The sequence below is a fragment of the Camellia sinensis genome, chromosome 3 (assembly GCF_055761805.1).
Source record: "Camellia sinensis isolate YWXY chromosome 3, ASM5576180v1, whole genome shotgun sequence".
Lineage (NCBI taxonomy): Eukaryota > Viridiplantae > Streptophyta > Magnoliopsida > Ericales > Theaceae > Camellia > Camellia sinensis.
In genome coordinates this window covers 220408063-220422195 of record NC_138963.1, presented here as the reverse complement: position 1 = coordinate 220422195, position 14133 = coordinate 220408063, and the positions used below count along the sequence as shown (strand labels likewise).

The following is a 14133-nucleotide window of genomic DNA, read 5'->3' as shown; positions in this document are numbered from 1 at the left end:
GTTGACAGTAAGTTCTTGCCATACCTTAGCATAGATAAGAAAGAGAAGAAGTCATTCCCTAGACTTCCAGAGAAAATTCAACTTCAAAGAGAAAATTAGTTCGAAGAATTTCTCTAGACTTTCCAATTTCTCCAACATTCTCTAGAATTCCCACTGTAAATTTCTCTGGCCTTCTATTTTCTCCAGAGAAATTTCCTTTCTCTCCAGAGAAATTGTAATGTGCTTTATCTTGTTTGAATATGCTATATTGTTGATATTGATTCAGAATTTCTACAATTGTTTGGGAAATTCCTATCATTTTCTTTGAATGAATTCAATAAATTTTTATTGTACTTATCTACAAATTTTTCAGGGTATATCTATCCTTACCTAATTCTAATGGAGAGTGGGAAATATACGGAAGGCCAGAGAAACAAATTTCTCTGGAGAGAAGGGAAGACCAGAGAAATTTGCAATGCAAAGTCTAGGGAAGGTCAGAGAAATTTATAAATTTCTCTGAAAAGTCCCTGCACCAATTTTCTCTGTGAAGTCGAATTTAGCAAAATCAACAATTATTACCAGCTCTACAACCTGAATTCTGTAGAATCAAATATCAATTATTGAATATAAGTAGTCTCGATAAGAAGAGTGGGAGAAACTTACTAGTTATGAGATCAAAAAAAGAGGTTCTCCCAAAATCCAAACCAAGTTGGAGGAGATTTCTATTTGCTTGTTTCAGGCCTGACAAAATGTTCCATTCCGTACATGAGTTTGTCATTGACAATGGATAAATTCTGAAATTCTACTGAAATGATAACAGTAAATCATTTTTTTACAAGAAATCAGTTGACTCATATATTTGCACATTATCACAATTCACAAACACAATAAAAAGAGTGGGATTCTACTGGAGAGAAGGGTACACATCATCAATTTCCTTCTTCCCAAGTCCGACCCCTCTATATATATATATATATATATATATTTATACAATCAAAAAATATTTGCCATATTTATGATTTTAACTTTCGAAGCACTCAACAGAACTTTCAACTCCCAATCGTCGAGCTCCCAACACAACCTCTACGACGCAGCGTCGATTGGATTTTCTGAAAAGTTGTCAAGATGTTCCGATTCACCTCTTCGGTAGAAGCAATGATAGATGAGATAGGACGACTGGCTCTGTGAGTGGCTGAGGTGACTTGATGTTCCACCGGAGATACCGACGGGACGCCGCAAAGATCGTCGTTCACGATGGTGATTCCAACTACCTTCGCTGCTACTCTCATGGCTCCACCCCCTTTCCATGGTTGCGATTGATCGAAACCTAGAACAAAAAAATATATGTAACGATTTTATAATATTTCATAGAGTCAAATTTCACTGTGATATATGAATGTGGGAGTTGAAGGACCTTAGACATTATAAAATAATATTGTGGATCTCTTCTATTACTAAAAATGGGAGAGGGGGGATTTTTTTTTTAAGGTCTCTGGTATTAAGAGTTTATAGCATAAAAGACATTAAATATTTTCATAATGTCTAAGGTCCCTCACACATTGATCCAGAGAAATTTCAATCTCCAGAGAAATTCTCTCCAAATTTCTCTAGACTTAAATTTCTCTGGACTTCCCACTGTCCAGAGAAATTCTCTCCAAATTTTTCTGGACTTCGTTCCAAATTTCTCTGGACTTCTTTTCAAATTTATCTGGACTTCCCACTGTCCAGAGAAATTCTCGCCAAATTTCTCTGGACTTCTCTCCAAATTTCTCTGGACTTCCCACTGTCCAGAGAAATTCTCTCCAAATTTCTCTGGATTTCCCACTCTAATTTCTTTGGACAAAGTAAGTTCAAGTCTCATCTTAGCCTAAACTCTCTCTCACTCTCTAATATTTTTTCTTTGGATATATGGTTGCAGAAGAAGCTTCTGATTCTCCAAATTTCTCATAGCCATTATTGGTCATTCAAAATCAAAGAATTTCTCTAGTTACCTACCAGGAAATATTTCTTGATTATCTAAACTTCTTTATTATTGGTCATTCAAAATTAAACCAAACTAGAGAAATTTGGGCTACCTAGAAACAAAAAAACAATCATAATTTTCTTTGTGTTTTGAACAAACTAGAGAAAATTGTAATTGTTTTTCTCTATGATTATTTTTCTAAGAAACATTTTATCAAACAAGTTAGTTTCAAAGCTCATAGCTATATGTTTTACAGTTCTAAAAAGAGTTTTGTCAAACCAAATCTCACAGTTATGTGTTTTAGAGTTCTAAGAAGCATTTTGTCAAACAGTTTAACTTCATACTATATACATGGATGTTTATATGTGTATGAGTTGTGAGAGAGAGAGAGAGAGAGAGAGAGAGAGAGAGAGAGAGTAATCTCTTCTTGACCAGTCAAGAAGAGGAGGATGTCACGCTCAGGTTCTGTCAAGTGGATCTCTATAACAGTGATTAGAGATATATCTAGGTAGTCACTTTCTGACTATTTGGTGTAGAGTATCTCCATCAGATAAGTTCTTCCAAGAATTGTAAAGATATTGTGGTTAAAGGAATAACTTGAAAATTTCTCTGCATCTAATGTGACAGATGTGACAATCAATCGAAGGTCAAGTCTCCTCTTTACAAGCTGCTTCAACAATCCAAAAAGGACATCAATGTGGATTGTCCTTTCATGAGCTTCATCAAGCATTATAACTGAATACTGAGATAAATTCTCATCAATCAAAATCTTTCTCAGAAGCATACCATCTGTCATATACTTGATTACTGTATCCGGTCCGGTCCAGTCCAGTACAAATGACGACGATGAACTCCGATGATGGAAGTAGAGTTCGTCGGAGAGAGAAAAGCAAAGAGAAAAGAAGAGAGGGAGAGGCAGTTTGATTTAAGGGAATCAAATTTCTCTGTGATATATGGGTGTTGGGGATTGAGGGACCTTAGACATCATAAAATAATATTGTGGATCTCTTCCATTATTAAAAATGGGAGAAGGACTTTAGACTAATTTTCCCTTTTTTTATTATTAAAATTCACAAAAAGATAAAATAGATTAAAATAATTAATAAGATAAAATGTCACATCAAATCCATAATTATTTCTTTTTTTTTCCTCACAAATATCACATTCAAATATAAAAAATTTTACCATCTTTTCAAATATAAAAATTTTAACCTACTAAAATAGTAATTTCTCAAACAACCACTTTATCTAAAATTAATAAACCAAAAAAATCTTCAAATCGTTATCGTTATTGAAGATCATATATCCAATCAAATAATAATATTTTGACATTTTAAATTAAAAATGAATAATATTTGAATAAAAAAGATACTCCTAAAATGGAAAAGTTCTATTGGTTATTATATAAATTTAAAAAAATAATTAAAAATATTGTTAGATTTACTCTAGTCCTTACCCCGCTTGATCCAAACTTTGATCCATGCTGAAAAATATCAGCTCAACTTAATTGAGCTTTACAAATTCATATACATTGGGGTAGCATAATGTGGATTACTTATATAAGATGGGAACATGATTTTCAGCAAAGAATAGACTTCTTGGTATATAAAGGCTTCGTTTGGGAAGTGGTTATTTTAGTAGACTTTTTGATTATTTGATTATTTTAATAGACTATTTTAGTTTTTATGTTTGGGAAGTTGAATGAAAATATTTTCAAATGATTGTGTTGGAAAGAGTGTTTGATATGATGTTTTGTTATTAAATTACCAAATTGCCCCTACATAACCAATTTTCCCGCCGTTGAACTCAGCTTGGTGAATCCCTCACGTGGACGTACGGACTTCACGTCAGCTTTGTTGTTTTGTCAAAGTTGAGTTGTAAATCAAATTGTTAAAGTTAATTGACAAAAAAAATTAAACAAACCTGTACCCATTGTCATTTAATTGAAAAAAAAAGGATTGTTACTTTTAATTGAAAAAAAAAAAAACTAATCTGAGTAACAAAAAAATAAAAAAACTAATCTGGATAACAAAAAAATAAAAAGAATTGTCATTTATTTTAATTGATGTGTAATTTTTAACATGTACAAATCAAATAAATATATATGTAAAACTTATACACAATTAATTACATATATGAACAAACCTTCAGTCATTTATTAAACCTGACTCATTAATATAATTTATAATTCTTTTAAAATTTATAATTTATTAAAATGGCCAGTTTATAATAATTTTTTTTTTGAAAAATACATATTTTTCAACAATTATTTAGTTGTCAATTAATTTGCTTTTTCAAATAAAAATTCGGAATTTACTTTTTTTCCAAATTAATTTTGTGTAAATTACATTTGTTTTTTTTTTTTTGCCAATAATTTTTTTCCAATTTCTGTTTTGAACTATTTTTCTTTTCCAACTATTTTGTTTTCAATATTTTTTTTTTTCAAGTAACAACTTTTCCCCAAATAAAAATATTTTGGGGAAAAGTTACTATTTTGTTTGCATTTTTTTTTCAAGTAATTTTGTTCCAACTCTAATGTGTACGGTCTCATTATCATAAATAATAAAAATTAAATTGAAATATATTTTCGTCTTAACCGCGAACTCTTTTCTTTAGTTGATGTTTACAAAAAATTTAAAACATTTTGTCAAAATCTGTTAAGAATTAAATATGAATTTCTATGTTTTTCTACAAATAAAAAAAAATCAGCTTATAAAATTATTGAATTTCTCAGAAATTGAATAAATTACCAAAAAAAATTATGAACGACATTTCAAAAAAAAAATGCAATTCTTGTCATGAAATTTGATTGGGAGGCAAATGCCAAAGGCATCCAATAGGTGCAAAATTGAACGAAACTAAAGGATGATCTAGTTAAATAAAATTTGTAAGTACATTACAAACATAACTGATACTGCTATTTGTATATTGTGCATTACAAATAGTTCCATAAGTCCAAAAGCTTGCTACGTGGGTCACATTTCAAAACAAATTTCCACATCGAAAAGAGCATATTCACAATAGTCCCAACCTGCGTATATAAAACAAATGGTCGCGTATGCGAACACGAACTCTTGCCATATCCACATCTGTATCCCCAACCATTAGCCCATCATCGAGATTTTGTCCGCCAGCGTGAATGTCGGGCATGTCATCTGGGGCTGATGAAACAAAATAATGTCTGTCGTTGCCCAAGGCAGCTATCTCGTGTCTACGAATAAAATTGTGTAAGGCCATTCATGCACCGACCAACGGCACTTGCACCGTCGCAAAATCATAGTCCGGCATGTTGTGCAGGAACTTCCACCGAGATTTCCACACTCCAAAAGTCATTTCCACTACACTCCTCAGTGACACATGCGCTTCGTTAAACATCTCTCTCGGGTTGTCGGGTTGTCCATGTTCCCGAAATTGTGCTTGATGATACCGAGACCCTTTGAATGGTGCCAGGTACCCCTTTTTGTTTGGATATCCCGCATCCACAAGGTAATATTTACCTATAGTTAAGTAAAATAAAATAAAAAGATAATTATATACACATGACATGAACCCCAACTAGTAGTGAATCTGAAATTTGTTACCTTCTTGTGGGTGCGGAAATGGTGCACGCTGATTTTCAATTACTTCCTTAAAGATGCGACTATCATGCATGCTTCCATCCCAGCCGCAAGAAATAAAAATGAAGCACATGTCGAAGTCTGCCACAGCTAGTATATTTTGGGTTGGATAGCCTTTTCGGCCGTAATATGTGCCCGCATCACGGACAGGCAACACAGCTTCTACGTGAGTTCTATCCAACGCACCTATACAATTTTGCCATAAAAGAACACATCACAACTATTTAATTGAACACCACATTGTACACAAGTGTTCTTAACAACAATTACAGCATTCTTACCTTGAACGGTATGTATTTGCCTCTTGAACGCAATTTGGGATGCCTACTAGTTTGAGCTCTGGTGGGCTTGCAATGCTGTTCAGTGAACAACTTCATTGCATCCAACACTGCATGAAAATGTTGAGAAACCGTTTCTCCCGAGTGCTGAAACCGCTCTTGAATGCTTCGATTTTGGTAGCCGGCCAAGGTATGTATGAACATGGCAACACTTTCTTCAATGTGTAATCCATGAGGTCTTTTAGGTACTCGTAAACCAAAATCTCGTCGTAATGTATGATTGTAGACACCCCATTTTTGACCGACCTTGAGACTCAGACGTCACCAGTTGAGCACTTGGTGATATTGCATAATGTGCTCGTTCAAAGTTTCAGAGTCTTGGCTGCGAGCCCCGCCTCCGGATTTCCGAACCCTCTTCTGTGCCTTGTCTCGGTTTGCGAACCAGACTCGGTTTTTTCTGTTTCTTTTCCTGAGGGAAGGGAGAGGTCCCGTAGACTATCTCTCAGTGCCTGTGGGCTACATTTGGTGGCCGTAGGCCATTTTTCCCATTTCGGAGCCCGGTTTCTGGTTTTCGGAGCCGTCAGGCCGTGTGCCTCGGTTCGGGACCGCCTAACCATCTCCGTTTGCTCTGATTTTTGGCATACATCTTATTTTCTCCCTTTTGAGGGACACTGGGGTCTGAGAAACCCACTTCGTGGCCGAACGCCACTTTCGGTGTTTAACGGGCAGTTTCTGGGGCCCCGAACTGCGTGTTTTGGCCCCCGAACATTCGTTTTGCATCGGTTTTCGTTCATTTTTGGCAGGTACCTCTGTTTTATCACCAGGAAGGTCACTGAAGGTTGGGAGGCTAGTAATTGTTGCAGCAACCAGTTATCTCTCCTCCGGAGCCTCCCGGCGCCCGTTTTTCCAACTTCTGGGCTAATGTTGAACACCCTAGGGGTAGTGTTGCCAACTTTCAACCACATAACTGTGATCTACACACCTTGGAGGACCCAAAAAAGTCATGGCCGGCCATTAATTGTTATTTCCATTTTTGCCCCTCCTCTTCCGGGCCAATGTTGAACACCTTGGGCCCACTTTCTTGAACTTTGAACCACATATATGTGATGTACACACTTGGGAGGACCCTAAAAGTTTATGGCCGGCCATTAATTTTTCTTTCCATTTTTGCCCCTCCTCTTCAAATGCAATGTTGAACACCCTGGAGTCACTGTTGCCAACCCCAAACCACATATATGTGATCTACACACATGAGAGGACACTAAACGTTGGTGGGAGGCTAGTAATTTTGCCAAAAAGCCAACTCCTTTTTGGTCAAAAGTGGTTCAGCATGAATCCGGGAAGGAGAAAAAGCTGCGCGGCTTCACCGAAACGGGCGTAACTCTTTGCACAAGAGGAATTAAGATATGAGGCCACCACCATTGGAAAGCTTACTTCCGGGGCTTCATTTTGCACTCAAGAATCTCCCAAGTCCAAGTCCGGGGGGGAGAGATGTGGTTGGTTGAAGTCCGCTTGGACTGAATCTGCGCGGCTTCACGGAAAGGAGCATAACTTTTTCTACAGGAGGAATTTTAATGCAAGGTTTGCGCCATTGGAAAGCTAACTTCTGGGGCTTCATCTTAGGGGGTGACCGGCCATTTTTTCTGGCCGGCCGGCCGTTTTTTTTCTTTGACCTAGCCGGCCGGCTATGTTAAGTGGTCGGCCGGCCACCTGCAACAAAAGTGATAGGCCGGCCTGCTTCTTCAGGTTGAGTGCATTCCAGCTGTGCCTTGGTTTTCTCCCAAAAATATCTACATCCGGGGGGACCCTTTTGGAGGAATTTTGCTCTCCTTTATGCCCCACCTTTACACCCTCCTTTTGGTCCATATAACCAGCTGCCAACATGCATTAGAGGGGTTAGAAAAACTCTCCTTCAAGCTTCCATAGCCAACTCCATCTTCTTCCTTCTCAATTCTTCAAAAAATCCTAAGCCCCTAACCATCATTCCTTCTACACCACCAAGCTCTACCACCACCATCTCATTTCCAGCAACAAGGAAGGATTCTTGAAGGCTAAAGAAGCTGCAAATCCATCCAAGAAGCAACAAAAGTTTGAATCTTCAAGGGTAAGTAACACTTTTACCCTTTTGACCCTTTTTCTTGATCTATTTCTAAGCCCCATTTTATTTTTGTTTCAAGCTCCGGCCCTAACTGAAAAGGGCCCTCTTTTGAGCTCATCTTCACTTTTCATGAAGGGCTCAACCCTGTTTGAGTCCTCCATAATACACTTGCTTCATTGATCCTCTTATGTGTCATGATTTTGCATGCTATTTTTGGCCCATGATTAATCTGTTTTTGAGCATGTTATAAACTGATATGAGGCTTATTTTGAGCCCCTCTTCAACATTGGAGAAGGGCTCAACATTGTTTGGTGTCTCCATGTGTCACTTGTAGTTATATCCCTTATTTGGCCCCATTTTTGCATAAATTGGCAACCCTCTTTGCTTCTGTTTTTGGACCTTGGTCCGAACTGAAAGTGGTCTTATTTTGGCCTATAATTCATGTTTCATTCACACTTTTTTTCTGTTTGGTGAATATTTTGTATACTTCATGTTATAGCCATTGTTGAGCCTTATTTTGCATCACATTTCTATCATGTTTGTATACTGATTTTGAGGCTGCCATATACTGTAAATGTTCATATTTTTTGTCCATCTTCAGTGTTGTAGAAGGAAATTTTTCAGTTTGGGTTTTTCTTATACCACTTGCTTCATTACCCCTCTTTTGGCCCCTATTCTTGCATGCTATTTTTGCCATACCTATACTTGCTGTTTGTCCATGTTCATAACTGTGAAAGTGCATCTTTTGGGACTGTCTAGCTTCTGTCTTTGCATTGCATGTCCATATTGTGCATGTTTGGCATAGCTATAGGCCATTTCGGGTGCCTTATGTTGCATTTCGGGGCATTTCCTTGCATTTCATGTCATTTCGCTTCATTTCGGGACTGTTTTCCCCCGTATTTTGTTGCTGAAATTCCATTAGCATGCTTGCATATCATTTTTGCCATATTTCATTGCATTTCATCATTGCCTCGGTTTGCGTGCCCGTGTGCACGCATTTCGAGGCACTTCATTTTTATCCGACGGCATCCGATGTGAGTGTGGCTGAGGCTCACTCATGTTGGTATAAGCCCATTTGTCATTTCATCACATTTCATCATCGCCTCGGTTTGCGTGCCCGTGTGCACGCATTTCGAGGCACTTCTTTTTTTATCCGACGGCATCCTATGTGAGCGTGGCTGAGGCTCACTCATGTTGGTATAAGCCCATTTGTCATTTCCATGTCATTTCATCATATTTTTGCATCACCTCGGTTTGCGTGACCGTGTGTACGCATTTCGAGGCACCTCATTTTCTGCTATTGGCATCCGATGTGAGTGTGGCTGAGGCTCACTCATGTTGGTATAAGCCCATTTGTCATTTCATCACATATCATCGCCTCGGTTTGCGTGCCCGTGTGCACGCATTTCGAGACACATATCATTGCCTCGGTTTACGTGCCCGCGTGCACGTACTTCGAGACACATATCATTGCCTCAGTTTGCGTGCCCACGTGCACGTACTTCATAGCACATATCATCGCCTCGGTTTGCGTGCCCGTGTGTACGCATTTCGAGACACATATCATTGCCTCGGTTTTGCGTGCCCATGTGCACGTACTTCGAGACACATATCATCGCCTCGGTTTGCGTGCCCGCGTGTACGTACTTCATAGCACACATCATCGCCTCGGTTTGCGTGCCCGTGTGCACGCATTTCGAGACATATATCATCGCCTCGGTTTGCGTGCCCGCGTGCACGTACTTCGAGACACATATCATCGCCTCAGTTTGCGTGCCCGCGTGCACGTACTTCATAGCACATATCATCGCCTCGGTTTGCGTGCCCGTGTGCACGCACTTCGAGACTCGTATCATCGCCTCGGTTTGCGTGCCCGCGTGTACGTACTTCGAGACACATATCATTGCCTCAGTTTGCGTGCCTGCGTGCACGTACTTCGAGACACATATCATTGCCTCGGTTTGCGTGCCTGCGTGCACGTACTTCGAGACACATATCATTGCCTCGCTTTGCGTGCCCGCATGCACGTACTTCGAGACACATATCATCGTCTCGGTTTGCGCGCTCGCATGCACATATTTCGAGACACATATCATCGTCTCGGTTTGCGTGCCCGTGTGCACGCATTTCGAGACACCGCATTTTCATAGCATTCTGTATTTTCTCGGTTTGCGTGCCTGCGTGCACGCATTTCGAGGCATTTCATTCCATAGCATAATATATACTAGGTTGTATCTTAATTGCATTTCATGCATATCATGCATATTGCATCGTGTCCGGAATATGAGTTAGCCCGGGCACGGGAAACGAGGTATGTTTCGTACTCCGAGTGACGGAATGTGTCTCAATTCCCCAGTCACCGACACTCCGGATTATCCACGATGGAGTTAGGTTTTAGCTATAGTTTTATGTGCATTCATCCTATATTGAGTTGTGCATTTCGACTCCTCTGCCATCATGCCTCGGTATGCGTGATTGGTGGCACGAGGATCGAGACATGCATATATTTGTGCAAATACATTGCTATGCCCCTTTCTTGCTCTCTATTGCAGCAAAATCAGGAATCAGCAACTTTCCGGGACTTGGCACGCTTTTCAAAAAATAACAGGTGTAAACAGAGGCTAATTGGGGCATTCCGGTGGATTTCCGCGCAAGACAGTCCGGACATGCATCATCCACCAGAAGCAAGGCAGTCCCTGGCTTGCACGCCAGTTTATTTGCTTTCTAGTTAATTCATTAATTAATTAGAATTCTGTAATATTTTGGACTGTAATATTCTTTTATTTTGGGGACTGTAATATTTGGACTGTATTATTTATTCGGACCCTCCGAGTGAGGGCACAACTGTAATAAGTGTGCGTGAGTGTGATGTATGTCTTCCAACCCCACGTCTTTCTCCCTTTTATTTATCCGCTTATGATGGTTAGATTAGGGCATGTTTAAATTAGCATACAGTATGACAGCATGTTTGCATCATTCATCTGTTTTGCATGCACCGGGCTCGGCGCATCATACTAACTGCATTGTATTTTCAATTCCAAGTTGAATACATGTTAGTTGTAGCATTTCATATGCCATCTTAGAATAGCCGAGCCTACTATAGTTGCATTTTGCATGTGTTGCATTAAGCATTTTTGTATACTTAGGATCATGTATGATTTCTAATGTAGTTCCTATTTTGGCTTGGAGTACTCGGTAAGTTCTATGCTTTAGCATCCTCGCATGCGTGTGAGTGACTGCCATGAATAGCATGCTTACCATGAGGCTATGTGCTTATGTGATATATCTGCCTGAATGCCTGTGGGTGAAGGTTGAGTTGTTTAGATTGGAATAAATCATCGACTGTTTGTTTTAAGCCCACTAGATAGTGGCAAAACCATCTTTTCTAAACCCACCTGCGGGTGGTAAAATCTGCATTTTAAGCCTACTTGCGAGTAGCAAATCATCTTTCAAATAAACAAGCATGAAATGTTTTGTTCCAATTCGGGCGATCCAGTCTATACTTATATGCTGTGTGCATCACATAGTAACCTAGGCTAATAACCGGAATAAGAACTCACAATGTTTTCAAAAATTGATATCATGGTTAGTAGAGGCCGGTCTATGACCGGGCGAGCGGGGGTGCTCACGAAGTGACCTTCCCCAATCGTACCCAAGTTCCCGAGCCGAGGCAACTTTGGTGATGACGGACACGTGGCCTTTTGGCACCGAGTCAGGGTTTCCTAAATTTCCCAAAATAAAATATTTAGGTGGCGACTCTGTATCTGGCAAAGTAGTCCATGTTTGGCACTTCTTTCAAAAATCTGTTTTCTCAAAACGATTTGCCGGATTTGGACTCTTTGGTTCAGACTTAGAACCATGACTACGAAAAGTCGAGTCCGAGCTGTAGCGAGGTCCCCCCGCGGGCTTGTTACAATGATATAACGCTTTAAACACATACAGAGGCATATGCAAATTTTCTTCACCCCTACCCAAGTGTCCATCAAATAATTCTTGAATCCATGCACGACTGGTTAAAATTGAAGTTCGACATAGGATCTTCTCCATGTACTTTACGTAATATTCCATTGTATGTCGCGCAGCTTCAATGATTACATCATTCTGTTGGTCCTCTTGATCTTCTGCTTGCTCGATTATGTAATCATCATTATTTCGATACAGATTGCTATATTCACCGTTCCACATATCAACAGTGTTGAACCCTACAATGCACACTTCACAAGATTAATTACGTTGACCATGTAGTCTTATCATATTGCATAAACTACTGCACAAAATAATAGACAGGCAACACCTATGCATACATCCACATTTTCCTAGAAACCATAAAGAGGAATGCAGTCAATGAAATTGAACAATTGTAGTTAGGAATGCTGGTATAGTCAACACAAACCACGCATCAATGAAGCAATACTGCATAAAATGTTGGACATTACGTCCGCATCCATTCGCCCAAAACATTAATATTAACTAACAGTACTAATAAGCGAAGCTAGCCAAAAGCAAAAATTAAAAAAAAAAAAAAACAGCACCAGTCATGTCCACAAACACCCACAATTGTTTCCATTATCCCCACAGTTCTCACAGTCCTTTGGAGGCCTTCAATGCCGCAAGCCAACCGACCACATTACCATCATCAGGCATACACATTAGTATCTCACGGTAATCTGCATTCTCCAAAGCAATGCAGGCAAAGTGGAAAAGAGGCGTACTGAGAAAGTCAGGTATAGCCATAATCCTCTGCATGCATGCCTCAATGCCATACTTCTGAGACGCACCAGTTCCATGCTTGATCGTAAGGTGCTTCTGTGAACGAACAGCCTCGGAGAGATGGTTGAAACTGTTTGCAAGCACTGATACGCCAGTGGACGGCTTCTTCGACTTTCCACTTAAACTCGCCCCATTCTTGCGCTTTGACCCTTGCTCCGCTTCATCTACCTAGACAATGGGGGAGGGTGGTGGTGAGTCCACAACCGGTTCATATGGCGCAGTAAATGGCTACAACCCAGGTGAGTCAGCAGAATCGGATTCACCGTCAGCAATGTCCACAACTTGCTCGCCGGGGGTCTAATGATGTTTCCCAGTCGCGGTTGCACCTGTGAAAACTTCCTGCATCAAATCTTCATGTTCCAATGGCTTTGTCTTGAATTTGTACGCTAGCTTGTTTGTTTGCAAATGAGAAAAATAACAATTAGAATCCCAAATTAAAGTTGTAAAGTAACAAACAACCAAATAAATTACGAATATGAATTGAACAATAAAGTACAAGTATATATATATTCCAATACATACCGATTTCAAATTTTCCTACCATTCGTCTGACGCGGTGAACAATCCAGTTGACCTGTCGAACCCAATCCCAGTTACACCCTTACTGGTGTCCATCAATTTATTCCAAGCCTGCCACTCTTTCTTCAAAGCAAGGTACTTGTTCTTGAACTGTTTCATGTCATGACGTCTGCCTGTGCGCTGAGCAAATTGCACTGAAATTTCCTTATACCCGACAACTGAGATAGTTGTACCTAGCCTACGTCCCGCTAAAATTTGCTTCCGCACACACTCTAAGAAAATTTCGGTTGATACACTGTCCCAAGTTGCTTTATGTGAAAGATTAATGTAATCAGGCAACCCTTCAGTAGGCAAATGTCCAACACCTTTATGTTTCGACGGTGATCGAGGGGAGGAGCGTGTTGCCGCCATTGAACTAATTACGGTAGAAGGTAGTGTGCACATTTTACACAAATAAATTAGAAACGGAAAATAGACAACATGTCAGAGGCACATATGATATGCAAAATTAAACTGGAATGTAGGAGAAAAGTAGAACATAACTAAAAATAGAAAGTTGCATTTACAGTAGTCCAGTTTTGTTACTTCAGTTACTAGTTAGACAAGCATCCAACGTACATACGCGATGTTGTTACATCGTTTTACATGCGCAGTAATAATATGATAACCGTTATGCACAACACATAAATAATCGTTTTCATGACACGCAAGGTATTAAAAATTCGCACGATGTCAGCCCGTAACTGCATGACTTCGATTGGGGATGAGTCATGGTCGGGGCTCGGTCTCCCTGATTCATCATACCAACCAATCCAATTTACACATTGCTGATGAGTAACAAACATAACTGTGGTTAGCTAATGAAGTTCAATTTTGCCAATAAATGGAGATTCAAATAACATATTTTAC

General features: G+C 39.4%; 1 long non-coding RNA gene across 1 annotated transcript; it reads right to left on the bottom strand.

Moving 5' to 3' along the window:
- Positions 1-4802: 4802 nt before the first annotated feature.
- On the bottom strand, positions 4803-6112 carry LOC145821283 (uncharacterized). The gene is made up of 3 exons (XR_014363312.1): positions 5841-6112; positions 5524-5745; positions 4803-5439 (listed from the first exon to the last, which is right to left on the bottom strand). It is a non-coding gene; the product is annotated as an uncharacterized LOC145821283 (long non-coding RNA).
- Positions 6113-14133: the final 8021 nt, after the last annotated feature.